We start from the raw sequence: 21,381 nt of genomic DNA on the forward strand, positions 1-21,381 counted from the left end.
ACAGGTAGACAGGTAGAGGTATGACATGACACTAGGGGTACGGCAAGGATACCCTTATCTACGGCAAGGATACCCTGTCAACGGTGCTGCTTGATACCTTCTTGGCCTGAGACAAGGTTGACTACCAAGTACAAGCTATAAGTGTGCCCGTCCTGCTCTACGGGTGTGACACGTGGACACGTGACCCGGCACGACACCCTGTGGAAGACTGTCCTTCAAGGTACCCTGGAGGGTGGCAGACACCCCGGTGGTGAGAGGAAGAACTGACTGACGAAGATCAAAGACTGTACAGGACCTGCTGACTCTTGCACTCTTTCACACACACACGGAGTGACAGACAGAGGGAGGAGTGTGCGGAGGGTCAGTCTACATGTGCTGAGGGCTAAACATCAAGTCACGTGCTGCACATAAACCTGACGCCAGGTGGAGCCTCCCTCCCACCTGTCCCCCCCCCCGGCCACTTTGCGGCCCCATGTTGAATTGGGGAGAAAAATAAAAGGGTGGGGCGCACGTGCACATGGCTGCAGGATACCGCCAGGCATCCAGCCAGCAGGCCTGACGAGGGAAGGGGGTCAGGTGGGTCTGGTGTACTCGGGTCCGCGGCAGTGAAGGGTACCCGGCCTTGATCAGCGATTGTTTCTTCTTTTTCCTTTCAAAGAGAGGTTAAGTAGCATTCCTCACTCTGGGGAGTATTTTCTATGGAGGGGAGTTCAACTCTGATCCGTTGATGTCAGTTTTGCACATTGACTAACCAATCACGTGTCAGCAACGTCAGCAGCGATGTGGATCCGCTTGTGGTGATGCTGGCTGTCTATCTTACGTTTGTTAGTGAGCTGTACATATTGACAATCGAATTGTAAACGTATTATTATACACTGGGACAATAATTCACGATTATTACAAGGGGTCCGGAGAGATCGCTCACCCCGGGGGTCGTACTGGCTCTCGTTGACCCCGCCAGTCAATTACAAAAAGCAACAGCGGCAACTCAACTTTTCTGCCCGGGTCAGAGGTCAGATGAGGCCGTGTTAGGAGAGGCATGTAGGCACGCAGGATGATGGTGTAAACTGTAAAGTCTCTACTGAACACAAAACAAGGTGGAAAGCAGGGTCACGGGGTCAGCAAGTGGTGAAGACTGATGCTCACCTTTAGCGACTTGTGCGTGGTCTGTGTGTAGACGACTCCATGGCGCGAGGCGTCACAGGGTGTACACTCCATCACCGTCAGCTCACTCGCTCCACTCAGGGGCTCGGAGGCACCGTACGTGCCATCCTCACAGACTCAGTGCTGCCTCCTCCTTCCCCCTGCCCTCCATCACCCACACACACACAGCCAATGAACGCTTGCTGCTGCCGCACCGCCCTCCTCCTACCCGCCTACCCGACCCTTGGGCCTCGGCGCGCGCTGCACCGCACACACAGGGGCCCGCCACCCGCCTCCGGTACTCAGTGTGACTGGGTCACACGTTACACTGTGTGTGTGTGACATGGCAGCACATTACACTGTCGTGACACTGCAACACACTACACAGCACACAGCTGTGACACAGTCACACATTACACAATGTGACATGGCAGCACACAACACAGCACACAGCTGTGACACAGTCACACATGACACAATATGTGTCATGGCAACACACGACACAGCCGTGACACAGTCACAGAGTATGTCACCCACTAGAAACAACTACACATAGCGGAGATGACATGCTACATCATGTGATGTGTCATGTGACACAGTGTGACGGTGACGTGCAGTCAAACCTCGCCTTTTGTTGACTTCAGTTGTCCTCCATTTTTCAGCGAAAAGAAATTTGTCTCGGATTTCGTCGGCGTGCCCACGTGACCTGGCTACTGACCTCGCGACCCACGTGTCCTCCCGTGTGAGGTGCTTGTCCTTGTGTGGGTATCCTGCACGGGTAGCTAGACAGTTGCAGTGCTGTCCAGTGCTTTGTGATCACGTGCTCAGACCTCATTGTCCCCCCTGAGTGTTCCCCTTGCTAATGAGTTCCCCCTGGTGGATTTTCATTCGTTCATTGGAACTAATTGCCTCGGTTTTCGTCGGTTTATGATTTCGCCGATTATTTTCAAACGGATTACCGAGAAAACCGAGGTTTCACTGTATAAGTGTACATGATACGCTGGGATATATCTGATAGTACTAGATGATGATGTGATGATATGATACTAACGTATGAAAGCCAATACCGTAATGATAATAACAATGGTCTAAACCAGCGGTTCTCAAACTTTTACTTGTGACGAACAAAGGTAGGTCCGCGCGCCCCCCTTAGCCAGCAATGTAAGCTAATTTCACTAATACCAGTATAAGAAACTTTTAAAAATGTCCACCTTCGCGCCCCCCTTGTAAGCACGTCGCGCCCCCCAGGTTGAGAACCGCTGGTGTAAACAGTAAACTTGTGTTCTGGTAATTCTGCTGCTTGTGTTTATAGCAAAGTTCAGCACATGGCTTGTAAGGTACATAGCAACTTCATTACTTATTACTATCATAGATCTTTAGAAATTGTATTTATTCTCTAGACATGTGTGTGAAATGTGATGACATTCCCACTCTAGACATGTGTGTGACATGTGATGACATTCCCACTCTAGACATGTGTGTGAAATGTGATGACATTCCCACTCTAGACATGTGTGTGAAATGCGATGACATTCGCACTCTAGACATGTGTGTGAAATGTGATGACATTCCCACTCTAGACATGTGTGTTAAATGTGATGACATTCCCACTCTAGACATGTGTGTGAAATGCGATGACATTCCCACTCTAGACATGTGTGTGAAATGCGATGACATTCGCACTCTAGACATGTGTGTGAAATGTGATGACATTCCCACTCTAGACATGTGTGTTAAATGTGATGACATTCCCACTCTAGACATGTGTGTGAAATGCGATGACATTCCCACTCTAGACATGTGTGTGAAATGCGATGACATTCCCACTCTAGACATGTGTGTGAAATGTGATGACATTCCCACTCTAGACATGTGTGTGAAATGTGATGACATTCCCACTCTAGACATGTGTGTGAAATGTGATGACATTCCCACTCTAGACATGTGTGTGAAATGTGATGACATTCCCACTCTAGACATGTGTGTGAAATGTGATGACATTCCCACTCTAGACATGTGTGTGTGTGTGTGAAATGTGATGACATTCCCACTCTAGACATGTGTGTGAAATGTGATGACATTCCCACTCTAGACGTGTGTGTGAAATGTGGCCAGGCGAGTAATACGGGATACGCTGTTATTTCAGACTAGACATGATAGACTACATAGATATATAACAACTTATCAGTGCAGCACCAGCAGGTCCTGTGGACCTCATCTCATAACATGCTCAGCTGATCACGTGATGTTTACGTGCGAGAGGACTGTCTGCTGTCCCCGACACGTGTGATGACGGAGCGGATGTGGTCAGCGTGGAAATGACGGTTTGTGGCTGACGTCACACAGCACAGGAGACAGCGGCCTGGGCGACAGGGGAGGGAGACGTGAGGGGCGATGTAGGAGCAGAGGGAGGAACCACTGCACTGAGACTTGTGTCAACAACACGATTGCAATGTTGTGCACAGCTAAGATGGCGAGCTGCGTCATGCAATCATGGCGGCGCTGCACTCCTTCGCTGTCCGAGGCGCTCGACCTGAGGGATGGAGCTCTGGCGGAGAGAAGGGGATGCCATGACCTGGAAGCCGTTTACGTGCTGGTCTCCCCTTATCTCTGGGTTCTCTGTGGTCACATGACTCGCATCCTTTCATGTTTGGAAGGGGGGGGGGTCTCGAGGTCGCGTCACTTCCTGTTTTGGCTAGTTCAAGGTCACGTCAGTCACTCTAGGGAGGCTTCTCCAGGGAGATTACTCTCCAGACACGTCTTGGCGCCCTCGTCAGCTGCACGTGCGGACCGGGGGGGGCCTCAGGTCACGTGACCTCACTTCCGCCGCCCGCCCTCCACCCGTCACATGACAAGGGGGCCAGTCCATCCCGTCAGCCACTGCGCCACATGAGACACGTGCTATCAGTCTACCCCGAAACACACGCTCCCCTCCTCCCCGCCCACCCGACAGCTCTTGGGACTCACTATGACGGGTTGTCTACGTCACTGCAGTCTGGTGGTGGCGGTGGTAGTGTTGGTGGTGGTGGAGGTGGTGGTAGTAATGGTGGTGTTGGTGATGTTAGTGGTGGTAGTGGTGGTGGTGGTGGAGGTGGTGGTAGTAATGGTGGTGGGTTCCTTCCACGTAAGATACACATACACACTCAGCCTACATGACTGACGAGCGCGCACGTGCACACGCCTACACACACACGTTCACGTGCACTAGTGAAAGGCAGGAGGCGGGTGAACGGTTTGCTGCCTGCGTTAAGTGTGGGTGTGTGAGGGTGAGGGTGAGGAGGGGCTTGGGGTACAGGCTGGCAGCAGGGAACAGGGGCAGATAATGTCCTGCTTCCGACAGGGATCGCAAGCTGCCGGCGGATGGTAGTCAGCTGGCGGACGTCAGCTTCTCCTCACACAAAACATTGACAGAACCTCAACACGCAGCACCGAGATGACCTTTGCCACACACAAAACACTGAAGTCACGTGACACCTGTGACAGATCCTGTGAGGATCACAAGGAGATTCATTGCGGCTTCTTCCAATTCCGCTGATGTAAACAAAGCTTCGGCATCTGTCCTCCCACGTGGCATGCCGCCACCCGTTACCTGGCAACGCATAAACATGGACTGCAGTCTTCTACCAGCTTCCAGCTTGTGGCGAACATTCAACCTTTTCCTGCCTACAGCCTACAGCCTACACACACACAGATACACACACTCTCACTCATATACACAAACACACAAACTCTTACACTTTCAGACACATTGTGTCACACATACTCACAGACACACACACTTATACACACTCTTACACACACACAAGACAGACAGCACGACAGGCGAGGTGTAGCCGTGTGTGTGTGTGTGAGAGAGAGAGGAAGCTAGCCTCATTTGCAAGTGAAGAGACGAGCGTTTGTAGAGAAAGGCGTGAGGCGAGTGATCCATAATCTTTGTGACGCCACACATTAATATCGCCGGTGACGTGCCGCCTTTTTTCTTGCTCAAACGCTTTGAGGAGGACAGCACGAGTTGCAGGAGAGATTCCATCCATCACAACACTCGCCAGCCTCCACTTGCAAGCTTTCCATGGCCGCGGCATCAATCTTTGACAAGCACAACAGCGCCGCGTAGTGGCAGTGGCCTCCCCTCCAGGGTGTAATCGCCCCATGTATCATGGGCAGACAACTCGTCATCTTGTGCCGCGCGCCAGCAACACGTCAATCCACCCTCCATCCCACCCCTTCAATGCCAGCCAATCAAAAACACAAAGCGTAGGGGGTATAGGTCACGTGACGTCACAGGCTAGCCTCTTCGACGTCACCACGTGTTACTACTGCTTCCGCGCAGACGACCTCAACACCACGGAACGCGAGAAACACCACACCATGGCTGGTGTTACAGTAGCTATCACCACATCATGGCTGGTGTTACAGTAGTTATCACCACCTTAAGGTGTTACAGTAGCTATCACCACTCTATGACTGGTGTTACAGTAGCTATCACCACCTTAAGGTGTTACAGTAGCTATCACCACTCTATGACTGGTGTTACAGTAGCTATCACCACCTTAATGTGTTACAGTAGCTATCACCACTCTATGACTGGTGTTACAGTAGCTATCACCACACCATGACTGGTGTTACAGTAGCTATCACCACACCATGACTGGTGTTACAGTAGCTATCACCACTCTATGACTGGTGTTACAGTAGCTATCACCACCTTAAGGTGTTACAGTAGCTATCACCACACCATGACTGGTGTTACAGTAGCTATCACCACCTTAAGGTGTTACGGTAGCTATCACCACACTATGACTGGTGTTACAGTAGCTATCACCACACCATGACTGGTGTTACAGTAGCTATCACCACCTTAAGGTGTTACGGTAGCTATCACCACACTATGACTGGTGTTACAGTAGCTATCACCACATTATGACTGGTGTTACAGTAGCTATCACCACACCATGACTGGTGTTACAGTAGTTATCACCACACTATGACTGGTGTTACAGTAGTTATCACCACATCATGACTGGTGTTACAGTAGTTATCACCACACCATGACTGGTGTTACAGTAGCTATCACCACACTATGACTGTTGTTACAGTAGCTATCACCACAACATGCCTGGTGTTACAGTAGCTATCACCACATTATGGTGTTACAGTAGCTATCACCACATGATGCCTGGTGTTACAGTAGCTATCACCACACCATGACTGGTGTTACAGTAGCTATCACCACATTATGGTGTTACAGTAGCTATCACCACACCATGACTGGTGTTACAGTACCTATCACCACAACATGACTGGTGTTACAGTAGCTATCACCACACCATGACTGGTGTTACAGTAGCTATCACCACATTATGGTGTTACAGTAGCTATCACCACACCAGGATTGTCACGTGCACGCCAGACTGCAAGGACATGAGCAGTAAACGTGTTCACCTTGGTGAGTGAGTAGAGATAGAGAGAAACTTTATGTAATATGTATATATGGAGTAACATTGTAATGTATATTGATATTAGATATTGAGCAATATTCTAATGTATTTAATATTGCATATTGAGCGAAACTTTGATGTATATTAATATGGTAGATTGTATATTGAGTAATACTGTAATGTATGTAAATATCGTATATTGAGTAATATTGTAATGTATATTATTAGTTAGTGTACATTGAGTAATATTGTAATGTATGTAAATATCGTATATTGAGTAATACTGTAATGTATGTAAATATCGTATATTGAGTAATGTTGTAAGGTATATAAATATTGTATATTGAGTAATACTGTAATGTATGTAAATATCGTATATTGAGTAATGTTGTATCATATATTGAGTTATATTGTAATGTATATTATTAGTTAGTGTACATTGAGTAATATTGTATATTCTGACAGTGTGTTACTATGTGTTACAAGTGTGTGACACCTGCTCATGAACGAAATTAAATGTCGAGTGTTGTCCTGCAGCGACGAGCTGTCACGTGTTCTGCCTCCAGTCATCTTTCTTCTTCCTCCCTTACTCTCTGTCTCTCTCTTTTTCTCTCCGTCCTTCTTCCTCCTCTCTATTTCTCTCCCTCTCTCTCTTCGACACTTTGTCTCTGCTTTTCTCTCTCTTAGATACACACTCGTTTTGACACTTTCTTTCTCTCCCCACTCTAATCGGACACTTTCTTTCGTCCCCCTTCTCTCTATTGACGTGTTTGCCGGTCTTTCTTTCTTTGTACAATAGTTTGTTTCCTCCCTCCCCCCTTTACCCCTCTGTCGTTAGTAATTTCTTTTTTCGTCTTTGCCTGCGTCATGTGACCTGGCCTCATCGTGTTTCCAGAAAGTGCTGGCTGCGAGCAGCTCTCTAGAGGATGACGGGCCGCAAGCACGCGATCTCCAGAGAAAATAAATGTAATTAACTCTGTACACTCGTAGTGGCATCGAGACAAAAAAATGGAGGGAAAATGAATAAAATAAAATGGTTGCAGCTTTTTCCCAGCATCCAAAGCGGCCGGCTCGCAGCATGCAGACATTAGTGCCATCGATTGCTGAGGCCCATGTGCTTCACATCAGCAGTTCAACTCTTGCCCCAAACTCTTTCTTTCTTTGGGTGGGTTGTTATGTGTCGTCTGCTAGACCTCGTACATCCACTGAACACCTTCTGCCTTCCTTACATCTCACCTTAGCTTCGTGTAGCCCTTTGACCTCCAAGTGCAGCAGACATCAAACAACTGACAATGTCCAGCAGACCTTCGCGACCTCACAACCTATTGTATACCATAAGTGTTTTCACTCCCTCACTCCTTCACATACTGACTTACTCTTTCCCTCACTCACACTGACATTCTCTCCTTCACACACTCCCATGGACACACTCCCTCCCCCTCTCCGCTGACGACTCACTCCCTCACACTTTGACTCACCGACTCATTGCTAGCTGCTTACTGACCAGCGTTCGCTCACAGACGAGCTTCTGCTCGTGGAGCTGATCCATCACGTGACCGCTAATTCCCCTCAGGGGCCAATCAGGGACGCGGTCAATCCGCCAGCGGCGGGACATGTGTTTTGCCTCCCATTCGGTAATCATCCCCCTCCTCCCCAGCCTGGCAATGCCCACCCTCCCTAGTGACACGCACCCCGCTCTCACCTAACGTTGGGCTCCTCCATTTCCCTCCCCTTCTCTGGTGACCCCACTCACTTCCGATGACCCAGTCCCTGGCTCACTCACTGGTTCCCACATCGTCTGGCTGCTGACCCCACTCCCCAATGTCTAGCTACCATGCTGCTTCAAAAATGACCCCCGCCTCACTGCTTCAACGTCTGGTGACCCCAGGCCCCAGCTGGTGACACCAGTCTCTGTACTCGGTGTCCTGCTGTCACATTGTCTGGCGACCCCAGGCCCTGTACCCAGTGTCCTGCTGTCACATTGTCTGGCAGTCCCCCAGAGTTATTGTCACGTGATCACGAGATATTCAGACACACAGATACACAGAATGTGAGGTGGGGAGGGTGCAAAGACAGAAGAAGAAACTGTCAGACACTTGTGCCAAGCAATTTGAAAGTTCAGGACTAAACCGATTATGTCCATAACAAATCGATTAGATCAAAGTAAAGCTCACACGCAATGTTCCAGAAAAGAAAGTTTCCAGTTGCAGACAAGTTTGTGAAGAACAAAAAAAGGACAGGGCTGGGAGGGAAAATAGTTGGAGGGGTGGGTAGGCGGATACAGTGGGTGGGGGTAGACGAACGAAACGGAGAAGGGAGGGGGAAAACACCTCTAGGAACTCTTGAGAAGAAAGTAGGAAGATTTCCGCAAAAAATAAAAGCTGGTGGGTGGGGGGGGGGGGTAGGAAGCTCTGTGATTGGATGGCAGTGAGCACGTGACCCTCTACTCCAGCTCCTGCACGCCGTCCTCAATTAGCAGCGGGGCGGCTCTTGGTGGGGTGGAGAGGCCTTATTTCTCGCCCACCTCCGTGTTTTTCTCTTTTTCTTGCTGTGGGCGCTCGGGGCGCTGCTACTTGTGGTAGTTGTCTGCCCTTGTATTGACCGTCTTCCGCTGCTCCAGACTCTTGTCCGCTTCCTGGTTTCTCCACTCGTCCTCCTCCCTCTCGTGCTCACCCCCACCCCTAGCAAGCTGTTGCCACAATCGCTCTCCCCCCTCTCCTAGACAGTTGTTGCCGCAATCATTCCACGCACCAGCTGCTTGCCCCGCCGCTAGATGGCTCTCCATGCACCGCTAACATTGGATGATGGCGCATCTTCAGGCCGATAAAAATACTCCTAGACTCCTGGACCTGCACTGGCACATCGCCGTCCGAGGTCGCCACATGAAGAAGAAGAAAACTTCCAAAAAACCCTTTTTGACCAACAATTCTTCCCGTCATTTGGCTGGGGGCCCACATGGCCCACATGGCCCACACGCAACCTGCGCTCTGTAGACGACACCAGTCTGACAGCTGGCAGCTGTAGAGGAACTGCAAGACATTACTGACAGACTGACTGACGGATTGATTGACAGATTGACAAACTGACTGACTGACTGACTGACTGACTGACTGGCTGACTGACTGGCTGACTGACTGGCTGACTGACTGACAGATTGACAAACTGACTGACTGGCTGACTGACTGACAGATTGACTGACTGACTGACTGACTGGCTGACTGACTGACTGACAGACTGACAGATTGACTGACTGACAGATGGACAAACTGACTGACTGACTGACAGACTGACAGACTGACAAACTGACAAACTGACTGACAGTGGGAATGCACATGGAATAGGGAGACCATCACTCACCAGAGAAAATGCAAGGCTAACACCAAAGGCCAAAGGCCACAGGGAAAGAGAGATGGACATGAACAGAGAGTTCAAGAGGTGAAGCTTCACCTGGAAGTCACCTTCTCTAAAGATGGCGGCTACACGGCCAACGTCTGACTGATGATTGCAGTGATGACACCAGTGATGTCCAGGCCTCCAGCTATCAACAGAAATAGAGAACGAATACCATCAGCCTGCTATCAAGCACCGGCCTGCACATTCCTCAAGTTCCATCGCAAACAATCCAGCAATTCCAGGCCAGCAGCCTAAACGAACTGCTTCCGGTAACTCTTCATGGAACATAATTTACTGCTCTCAGTAACTCTGCATGGAACATAAGGAGCATAACACACTGCTCTCAGTAACTCTGCATGGAACATTACACACTGCTCTCAGTCAGTCTAAGTGGAACATAAGGAACATAAGACAAGGGAATATGAGCCGATAATGGTCGCCACCCTCGTGGAAGTGGAGAAGTCCTCCTGGCGACAGGAAGCAACACGAGCAGGTCCAGTGGACCCTGACTGTCTGTGTGATGTGAATACAACAGGACAAGCTGACCAACACCTCACTGACAGACATTCAAGTCTGGACTGACCACACTGCAGGACACGCTGACCGCCACAGTGACGTCACCCGCTCCGTCTCTCAGTTCTTCCTCCATAGACTATCAGTAATTCTCCCCTACGACTATCCCTTATTCCTCCCTACGACTATCCCTTATTCCTCCCTACGACTATCCCTTATTCCTCCATAGACTATCCCTTATTCCTCCCTACGACTATCCCTTATTCCTCCATAGACTATCCCTTATTCCTCCCTACGACTATCCCTTATTCCTCCCTACGACTATCAGCACAATAGTGAAATGCTTCACACGGCTACAGTTGTCTTTATAAAAAGCCTCTTCACTCTAATATTTCCAGAGACGAAACCCGTGTGTGTGTGTGTGTTTATGTATGTACGATGTGTGTCTATATTTTCTCTCTGTATGTTTATGTACATGTGTGGGGAGAGGTCAACTGTACAGTCCACAGGCAGCGGTCAAACCGTCAGCAAATAGCACATCCTCCTCCCCATCCCTCTCTGACAGCGGGTCCTCCCATCCACCACACTCCATCCCCCCCCCCTTGCTGGCCGGCCCCTGCTGGTGTACCCGGTGTACCGATGTTCTGGTAGACGTGAGGCTGCAGCAGCCGGTGAATAATTGAAAGCTCTTTTTGCTCACAACACGATCACATAATCACCTTCCTTCTCTAAACTCCGGCGCTTCCTGGACATTTGTCCACCGGCCGTACAGGCCCTCGCCATTTGCACGCCGCCTGCCATTAAACTTTCATGAGAGTCTTCATGGCGTCTGGCAGTGAGTCAGTGCTCACCCCGCCTCCAGTTCTGTCCACAGATGTGTGTGAGTGTGTGGGGGGCCATTTCTTGTAGCGGGGTATGCTTGTAGCCCCCTCCCCACAATCTTGCAGCTTCTCAAGCACAGCCACCGACTGCTGGCATCAATACACCGCTCGCTTCTACCCGGGCTGACGACTGGCAGCCCCACCTACCCACCACTTGCTTGTGGCGCTGGATACACCGGGTACGCTGGCATGAAAAAGAAAACAAGCAAGAAAAACCTATAAATAAATAAGAGCTCAACAATCAAATAAGTTCCAATCCATCACAACTCACTGGAGTACAGACCTGATGACGCGGTCAACGCCTGTCTCCTCCACAACTGTATTCTTAATGAGGAAATGATGGTCACGTGGCTACAGCAAGAGCGTCAGCATCTGACGGCGTCAACACATTCCCTCTCTGTGGGTTCCCCCCCCCCCCACACACACACCTATCACCAGTGGGTGGATGCAAACACTAGATGACTAGCTGGTCCAAAACCACAGCAACACCCGCCACCTACCCGAGGTACCCCAGCTGCAGAGCGACTACAAGATCGGCAGCAGCAAGAGAACAAAGATGGACACCAACTTCTGTGACACCTCGCGGCCACCAGGTGACGGGACCACCTCGTCTTTCGCTGACGTCACAATGGTGTGGGGCCGAGCAGACGATGAGATGAAACCGCCTTCACCAGCAGCGCGACCACCCGGCGTCAGCAACAGCTGACCTTTCAACAACAAATTACTTTTATTAGCTTTGCTGACGTGTGCACATACACTCTGTGGTGTTTTCGAATTTCATCAAAACTGAATTGCAAGAAGGGACGAAGTTGTGAGAGCGGAGAGTGTGGCGGTGGGTGAGCGACAAGTGCCGAGCGGAGATGACGACGGCGCTGAGGTGTGCGATGCAGGGTTTCCTCCTTCCTTTCATTCCGTCTGCCTGGCTATTTCTCTTTATTACTTTTCATTTTTTTCTCTTCGATTCGGTCGTCGTTTCTCTGGCGCTGTCCTATTTCGTCTGGTTCAATTGACCCTGTCGTCTGTGTCTTTTCATCGTATTTCTTCTGCGTCTCAGACGACCACCTGCTATCGTCACACACACACCACCCAGTCGTCCTTCTCACCCTCCCAGCTCACATGACCTATCACGTGACCACGGGAGGTAAAGGCCATACGGCCAGAAGGCGGAGTCTTTGATGATTCAGTTACACTTACAGCCCCACGTGGCGGATGTTCCCTTTGGACGAGCAGCTGATGGCGGCGTGCTGATGACTGCATCAAACAGCAAAGGGGAGGCATGGCGGCGGCAATCAGCAACATCTTTCATCGATGGCTGCAAGTTCCAGCTTCGTCAGAACCAAAGCAAACCATCAGGGCCTGCAACAACCACGGAAATATCAACCGAGGACTGAGCAGCGAGAGGAAACACAACAGCTTCAGGACGAACATCTACTACACACTCAGCAGCTGCTCAAGGAGAAACATCACAGGACATCGAACAGCTGCAGGGCTTCCTCCAGCGTCAGTGATTCCACACCGTTGGCAGCATTGTTGCCATGACACCTCCAGCCACTTGTTGCAGCACGTAAAGCATGTTAGTGCGCCTGTCCGACTGTTGTCAGCATGTTAGTGTGCCTGTCCGACTGTTGTCAGCGTGTTAGTGCATCTGTGTGACTGTTGTCAACGTGTTAGTGCATCTGTCCGACTGTTGTCAGCGTGTTAGTGTGCCTGTCCGACTGTTGTCAGCATATTAGTGTGCCTGTCCGACTGTTGTCAGCATATTAGTGTGCCTGTCCGACTGTTGTCAGCATATTAGTGTGCCTGTCCGACTGTTGTCAGCGTGTTAGTGCATCTGTGTGACTGTTGTCAACGTGTTAGTGTGCCTGTCCGACTGTTGTCAACGTGTTAGTGTAGCGGTCTGACCATTGCCGCTTTGCTGTAGATGTGCTACACTGTGGTGTACATTGCTGTAGATGTCGTCACTGTGCTACACTAAGCGCTACATTGCGCTACCACTGTCACACCTCACCACATCACCGTCACCACTGTCACACCATCACCGTCACCACTGTCACACCTCACCACATCACCGTCACAGCTGTCACACCTCACCATACGGAGGTGACGACTGTGATACCTTATAACATCATCACCGTTAAAGTTGCTACAACCGCCTGAACGCTGACGGCTAGAACAGAAAGAAACCGAAGTAGTCACGTGATTACGGATCAAACAGTTTCCACGTTAGAGACGTGACCACCAAGGGAGGCAAACAGGACACGCACATTGTTGTCGCCAACACTAGCGAGGAAATACGAGACCTTGTTCCGCGGTCTGCGTGCGTGACACTGAGTGACGTCACAGGGGGACCTCGTTCTGTAAGACACTGAGTGACGTCACAGGGGGACCTCGTTCTGTAAGACACTGAGTGACGTCACAGGGGGACCTCGTTCTGTAAGACACGTCCGGACAATCAAATAGACAATAATAAAATACTGTGGTGTCGCGTCACACAGGTGCCACTGCCTTGTGTCTCGGAACTCACTGAAGCAACGCTGCCTTGGTGCTTCGTGCCAACTGACATTCTGACAATGACTCTACTCTGTGTCATGTCATGCCATCTTGTCTCAGTCTCTCTTTGATGTGTCTGTATAGAGCGGGGGAGAGAAAGTGGGGAGGGGAGAGGTGAGCACGCTAGCGCAGTGTGTAAGGCGATCACACACAGGACACGCTTGAGTGCGCGGCGCACTGAGGCCTGCGTCATAGTCAACTCGTCGTCTGCAAACTGCTTCCGCCTGGTGCTGCCAGATCTCGTCACACTCTCGTCACACTCTCGTCACACTCACAGCGCCGCCTACCTCCCGCCATGACAGTGCGTGCACAAACACAGTTCTGTCTCGCGCTCACGCTCGCATGCACACACGCACACAAACACACACGCACACACACGCACACAAACACACACACGCACACACGCACGCATGCACACACGCACACAAACACACGCATGCACACACGCATACAACACACGCCAAGCCGGTCTTTCCACCCCCACCCCAACCTCACCACGGACACCCCCACCCCCCACTGAGAAGCACGGCAAACAAGCGGTCATTAAGAAACTTCCGCTCAGCCAAAAGGAAACTTGATTTACAGCGCGGACTCCCCGCACCCCCGCCCTCCTCCCCTGCCCTCCTCCCCTCCCCTACAGCGGCTATTTATAGCACTGAGCTGCTGTGTATCTTTCCGCTCCGCAAACTTCTCCTTCAAATAACATCCTGTGGTCAGTTCATGTCACATGCCAACACCAGCTGTCTTGTTCACTCTCACTGTTCACTTTTATGTTCAAACAGCGCCACCTGTCGCCTTTTACCCTTAGATGTTTGTCTAACCTGAGTGGCCACAGCTGGTTGCCATGACACCCACTCAAGCGGCGCCTACTTACTAATAAACACAGCCACACTGCCATTCTCTCCACTGACACTGACATGCCACGCTATTGACAGACTGACAGCCCTGACACTGACATGCCACGCTATTGACAGACTGACAGCCCTGACAGTGACATGCCACGCTATTGACAGACTGACAGACCCCTGACAGTGACAGTCAATGCTGTCACACCACATGTCGCAGAGACCTAAGATCATGTACGGGTACTCAGTGGAAATACCTACTACCCGCCATCCAAGCGCCAGTCACGAATGTCCGTGACAAACTGCCAGACAGCGGTGCTGACTAAGATGTCAGTGGCAGACTCTTATGACACCAGGCGGTCATTGAGTGAGCACTGCCCATACAGGTCAAGCCGCGTGACACACAAGGCGAAATCACGTGGTGTGACAACAGGAAACGTCACGTGGTGTGATAACAAGACAAGTCACGTGGTGTGACAACAGGAAACGTCACGTGGTGTGATAACAAGACAAGTCACGTGGTGTGACAACAGGAAACGTCACGTGGTGTGACAACAGGAGGCACGGCTCTGGGTGCCTGCAGGAAGTATCAATCAGAAGAGAAGCTGGGATTTCGCTGACCTGCTCCTCCACCCAAACCTCACACAGAGGGTCATCCTCACAGGAGAAGGTCAAGGACAAAGAATCAACGACATCTGGAGACACAGGAGGATGTCAATGAAACTTGAAGACAGGAAAATGTCAATGACACCTCAGGACACGTGAAAATGTGAATGACACCTCAAGGCACAGGAAAATGCCCAGGGTACGTCTAGAGTCTATAGACAAAGCAACATTCAAGATTCAAGATTCAATATTCTTTTATTCTGTCGCCCTCCAGGGGGTATTGAGAAATTAGGAAGTATCAATGCATATACATTCACATTCTTATCATTAAATATAGGGTGTCTCTCATTCACATATATTCAAAATCATCCACTCATTCTTTCCTTTTTCCAGTCACTTCGTGTGAACTTGGATATTGTAATCGAGTAGGTTAAAGCATCTGGACATATCAGAACATAGGATAACCACTCTCTTGTTCTCCCTCACTCTCTTTCACAGGTGTTCTGTATTCTTTACAATTTCTTTATCACAGGGGTAATGCACTCCCATCCATCCCTGTGTACAATATATCCCACACACACACACACACACGTTTTAACAATTTAACTAATTTACTGTTCTTAGTAATATCTTTACAAATTGAGATAGTCTACTGAGGGTCTTTTTATTTTTTGAGGCTAATAAGGATTGGAATTTGTAAGCATTTGGGTTACGAGTATAGTAGCTTGGTAAGTATTTTTTGCGCTGGGTATCAAATTTGTTACAATTAAAAAAGATAATGGAATTCATCCCCTATGTCCTTGGTGTTGCAGAGTCTACAGAACCTTTCATTTCTAGGGATATCTGTTTGCCTACCTTTATTCACTGGGAAGTGGTTATTCAATGACCTAAATTTTATTAAAGGGAGGTAATCATGTGGGGTAGGATTTTTAAGTAGGGTTCTAGTAAGAAGCTGCTTTTAAACATTCTATAATTTGAGTATATTTGTTTGGAGTCTAGTTCCCCTAACCAATTCTGGATATACTGGTCCTGTAGGACACAATCTACTTTCTTCTTGAACCAATCACCTGTTATGTTTATGCTTTTCTGGTTTATCCATATTCCACTTAGGCCAAGGTCTTGCAGCGTTGTCTGGATAGTTCTGATATAGCTAGACTTAAGAATGTTTGTTTCGTGTAGATTTAAGAGCATTCTATATGTAGTGCTTGATAGTTTATTACTGTTGCTAATCAATTTAAACCAAAAGCTAAGCATCCTACTTTTAATAAGAAGACTAACAGGGAAGCGACCACACTCTCCAAGCACTATACAAGATGGGGTGGACTTTCTTATTTTGAGGACCATTTTATAAAATCTTAGCTGTAGTTTACCACAAATGTCACTAATTCCTGATGCCCATATTTCACAACCATAGGTAAGTACTGGAAGAACAATTCTGTCAAACATGTCAAGTTGAATATCTAGTGGTAGCTGTGACTTTTTACATTTTTTCAGTAAAGCAAACATGGCTCTTGAGGCTCTGTCATATAGGTCTTTTTGTGCTACTAGAAATTTGTTATTGTAGTTTAGTTTCAGGCCAAGATAGGAGTAATAATCTACTATTTCAAGTTTCTCACCGTTATAAACAAATGTTGGTTTCTTTCTTATTTTACCTCTAGAGAAAATAACTATTTTTGTTTTGTCTGAGTTAATTGTCAGGTTCCACTTGTCACAGTATTTTTTCATGCTGTCTAAGGCATTCTGTAGATTTTCTGGTGTTTCGGATAAAATGACAGTATCATCTGCATATAGGAGTATGAATAATTTAAGAAGCACATCAGTTTCTTGGGGGGTGAGGTTATTTGGTGTCAGTTTGGCTAGTTCTGGGAGACCACTAACAGAGTCTGCTAAGAGATGAGTTTTCAGATCATTAAGATAAATTGCAAATAGTAGAGGAGATAGGTTCTCCCCTTGTCTGACACCATGACTACTTTTAAAGAACTCTGACTGGTTTCCATTAATCTTAACACAGGATTTTGCCTTTTTGTATATATCCTTGATTATATTCATGAATCTTCCCTTGGCTCCAAGATCTAGCAATTTTTCCCACAAGTAAGTTCTATCTATCTTGTCGAATGCTTTCTGGTAATCTATAAACGCGCAGAAAACTCGTTTTTTTCTACTTAGTAAAATTTCAAGGATGCTTTGCATGGTGAATAGGTGGTCAAGGGTGGATAACCCCTGCCGAAAGCCTGCTTGTTCCTGCCCTATGAGATCATTTTCCTCTAGGTAATGTTTTAAGCGTACATTAAGGACACTTGTGAATAGCTTACCAAAACAGCTAAGGATTGTAATGCCACGGTAGTTATTTGGATCACTTTGTTTTCCTTTGTTTTTAAAAACTGGTGTTATAATACCTGTTGCCCATTCTGTGGGGGCATGACCTGTTGCTAATATGAGGTTAAAGAGGGCTGTGAATAGGGTCAGAGTCTTTGGTTGAGAAAATTTTAAGAATTCATTTATTATATTGTCATTTCCACAAGCTTTATTTCCTTTTAGCTTTTTTAGGCAATTAGCAACCTCACTCTCTGTTACTTCACTGTTGAGATAGTTATTGCTAGTTTCAGTGGTATTCACAAGTAGGTCAGTTTCAGGTGTGTAATTGCCAGGATTGTTTATCTCCATGAAGTGCTGTAAAAATTCATTACAGGTTGGGGTTTCCTTCTTTATTTTATCACTGTTATTCTTGTTCAGAATGTTCCAGAAAACCTTTGGGTCCTTACTTCTTAAGTGTCTGATTTTCCTAAACCATTTTTGCTGGTAGAGTTTAAACTGCTTTCTTATTTCTCTCTTGTAATCATGTCCAGCTCTATTCATGCGTGATTGGGATTCTGGGCTGTTACACGTTTTCGCTTGGCGCCGTGCTTTAAAGAATTCGCGTCAGTAGCACCTTGGAGTATGTGTAGACTGTAGACTATGGTATGTGTAGACTATGGTATGTGTAGACACACAAGACAACACAAGACATCAGCCCGTGTGATAGCAACGGTGGGTGGGGTAGTGGGGCAGTGTGGGGTAGTGGAGTAGTGTGGGTAGTGTGGGGCAGTGTGGGTCAGTGTGGGCAGTGTGGGTCAGTGTGGGTCAGTGTGGTAGTGTGGGGCAGTGAAGTAGTGGGGCAGTGTGGGCAGTGAAGTAGTGTGGGGCAGTGTGGGTCAGTGTGGGTCAGTGTGGGCAGTGTGGGTAGTGTGGGGCAGTGAAGTAGTGTGGGGCAGTGTGGGGCACTGTGGGGTAGTGTGGGGCAGTGAAGTAGTGGGGGCAGTGTGGGTCAGTGTGGGGTAGTGTGGGGCACTGTGGGTAGTGTGGGACAGTGTGGGTAGTGTGGGCAGTGTGGGGTAGTGTGGGTAGTGTGGAGTAGTGTGGGGCAGTGTGGGCAGTGTGGGGAGTGTGGGGCAGTGTGGGGTAGTGTGGTGCAGTGTGGGGCAGTGTGGAGTAGTGTGGGGTAGTGTGGGGCAGTGTGCGGACACTACTGGTTGCCGTCAACAAGCTACAGGCAAGAGTAGGCCCTGCCCCTGACTGACCTCCAGACCCACGCAATTCGCGACCTCATGTTTGACTTTTTTTGAGGGTGGGAGGGTCAAGACATGACAAGCCTCCTGACAGCTCGAGATCAATAGTGAACAAAAAATAATGACAGTTTGGTGACGTCAGCAGCACCATCGCCTGACAGGCGAGCTGGTGTGAGGAGGGGCGAGCTGGTGTGGTGAAACCGAAGAAGGGATTTTGCCACCAGAGTTGTCTTCTCTACATTTTGTCTCTGTCTTCCAGCGCTTCATCCTTCCTTTTGCGAGTTGTTGTTGAGTGTTTGTGATTCGCAGAATTATTGACAGTTAAATGTCCACACAGCAGCAATGGTGCTCACTGTGACCACCAACTAGTATCCCTGGACGGCTGGCTGACGATTTTTTCCCCAGTTAACTGCTAAAACGAGGCACGAGACGACATAACTTCCGGCTTGTTCACATTCTTTGTTTAGGCTCGCCGAGACTGATCACTTCGTCAGAGTCTAAGCGTTGGTCTTGGCAGACAGACAGCAGTCCACCTACACACGTCATGGTGTGACAGCGCCATCTGTACTCCTCCTTCTGGTGCTTACTGTCAGTGGCATGACACCATCGCTTTACATCACACAACATCACTTTAGACTGGCTGAGCCACTCACAGAGGTGTATAGCTATCCCCGCTAGTCGTCTCCCTTGGCTGTCAGCCTCCTGTCTACCAGCCTGTAGACGCAGAAGGGAGGAGACAGCCATAGACACCCAACCCAATGTCTTCACCAATAGCTTCGCCAGCAGTAGCGCGGCCTGCATCCTGCGTGTCCCGTGCACCACATCCTTGTGTCTCAATGGCCGCCGGGGTAAATGAGTGCAAACAACTGTGTTACCCGCCTAGCAACTGGGAGCTTCTCCTTCTTAGTGTCGGGTGTCTAATTCTTGGCCGGGTGGCTGTCGTCGTCAGCTGCACTATGTGATGCCCATGAGCTCACACACCAGTGGTGCTAGAGAGCTACCCTGGTGTCAGAGAGCTACCCTGGTGCTAGAGAGCGACCCTGGTGTTCGAGCTACCCTGGTGTCAGAGAGCTACCCTGGTGCTAGAGAGCTACCCTGGTGTTAGAGCTACCCTGGTGTCAGAGAGCTACCCTGGTGTTAGAGAGAAACCCTGGTGTTAGAGAGCTACCCTGGTGCTAGAGAGCTACCCTGGTGTCAGAGAGCTACCCTGGTGTTAGAGAGCTACCCTGGTGTCAGAGAGCTACCCTGGTGTCAGAGAGCTACCCTGGTGCTAGAGAGCTACCCTGGTGTTCGAGAGCTACCCTGGTGTCAGAGAGCTACCCTGGTGCTAGAGAGCTACCCTGGTGTTAGAGAGCTACCCTGGTGCTAGAGAGCTACCCGTTGTCAGCACACGCCGGTACATCGCTGGTTTACTCAATGGAACGTCCCCTCCCCCGCCTCTGCCCCCCTCCCTGCAAATCGATTTTAAAATTTAATCAAGAAAGGCAAGGTTGTCGGTCGTGATCACCCCAAGATTGCACAGTCTGGGGACCGGCGCCAATTAGCCATTTTTGTGCAGGAGGGAAAGGGGGAATGTTGAGGCCTGTTAGCCATTGTCCCCGGCAAGCAGGCTCCCTCAATTTGTAAATTGTCTTCTCCATTTACATGTGGAGATACACTCCTACAGGGTGGGTGGCCTTGCTTCCATTCAAATGACACCACGTGACCTGCCACAGCCAGTAGGATCAACGTACACACGACACGTAAAGTACACAGTGTAACGTAACACAAAGCCACTACAGTCTACACGCTACAGGGAGACGTGACACGGACTACAGTGACATGACACCTGGTCTTTACACTACAGCACCGTGACATGACACGGGGATCCGACACAGGTATGTGACACGACTCACCGTGACGTCACACGGGGTCACCACACCCCGCAGTGACACCACAGTTACACGACAGAATGTATTACATGAGCGCACTGTGACGTCACACGGGGTCACAGCGATGAAGAAGCAGCCCACAGCTGCTCGTGCATGGTGGGGCCAGGGTGTGGCGGGGGCCGAGGGAGGAGCCCGCTACAGGAAACCTCACGACTTGTGAGACTTGCCACAGACAGGTTTCACTGTCACACCACCGCCATTGTTGCTGCGGCTTCCCGTGGAGAGCGGTGAGAGTGGCGGTGTGACGTCAGAGCACTGGCTCCACGCGGTCACTTTATTTATTTATTTTCACGACTCAGCGACTGACCTGGGCTACAAACAGTCCAAGGCGGCTGCTGGCTTGACAGACCTTGTGGGTGGCCTCGTCTGAATCATTCAGGGAAAGCCCACAGCCAGCACTCAGCTCCAACCCCAACCCACACCTAATCCAATCTTGTTAAGCATCGGTGATGATTATTCTTATCGTTCTCGTCGTTCTCGTCGTTTTCGTCGGTCTTCCATCGATGGAGGTCTGGAAGTCGTGAAGAACACACGGT

The sequence above is a fragment of the Pomacea canaliculata genome, linkage group LG6 (assembly GCF_003073045.1).
Source record: "Pomacea canaliculata isolate SZHN2017 linkage group LG6, ASM307304v1, whole genome shotgun sequence".
Lineage (NCBI taxonomy): Eukaryota > Metazoa > Mollusca > Gastropoda > Architaenioglossa > Ampullariidae > Pomacea > Pomacea canaliculata.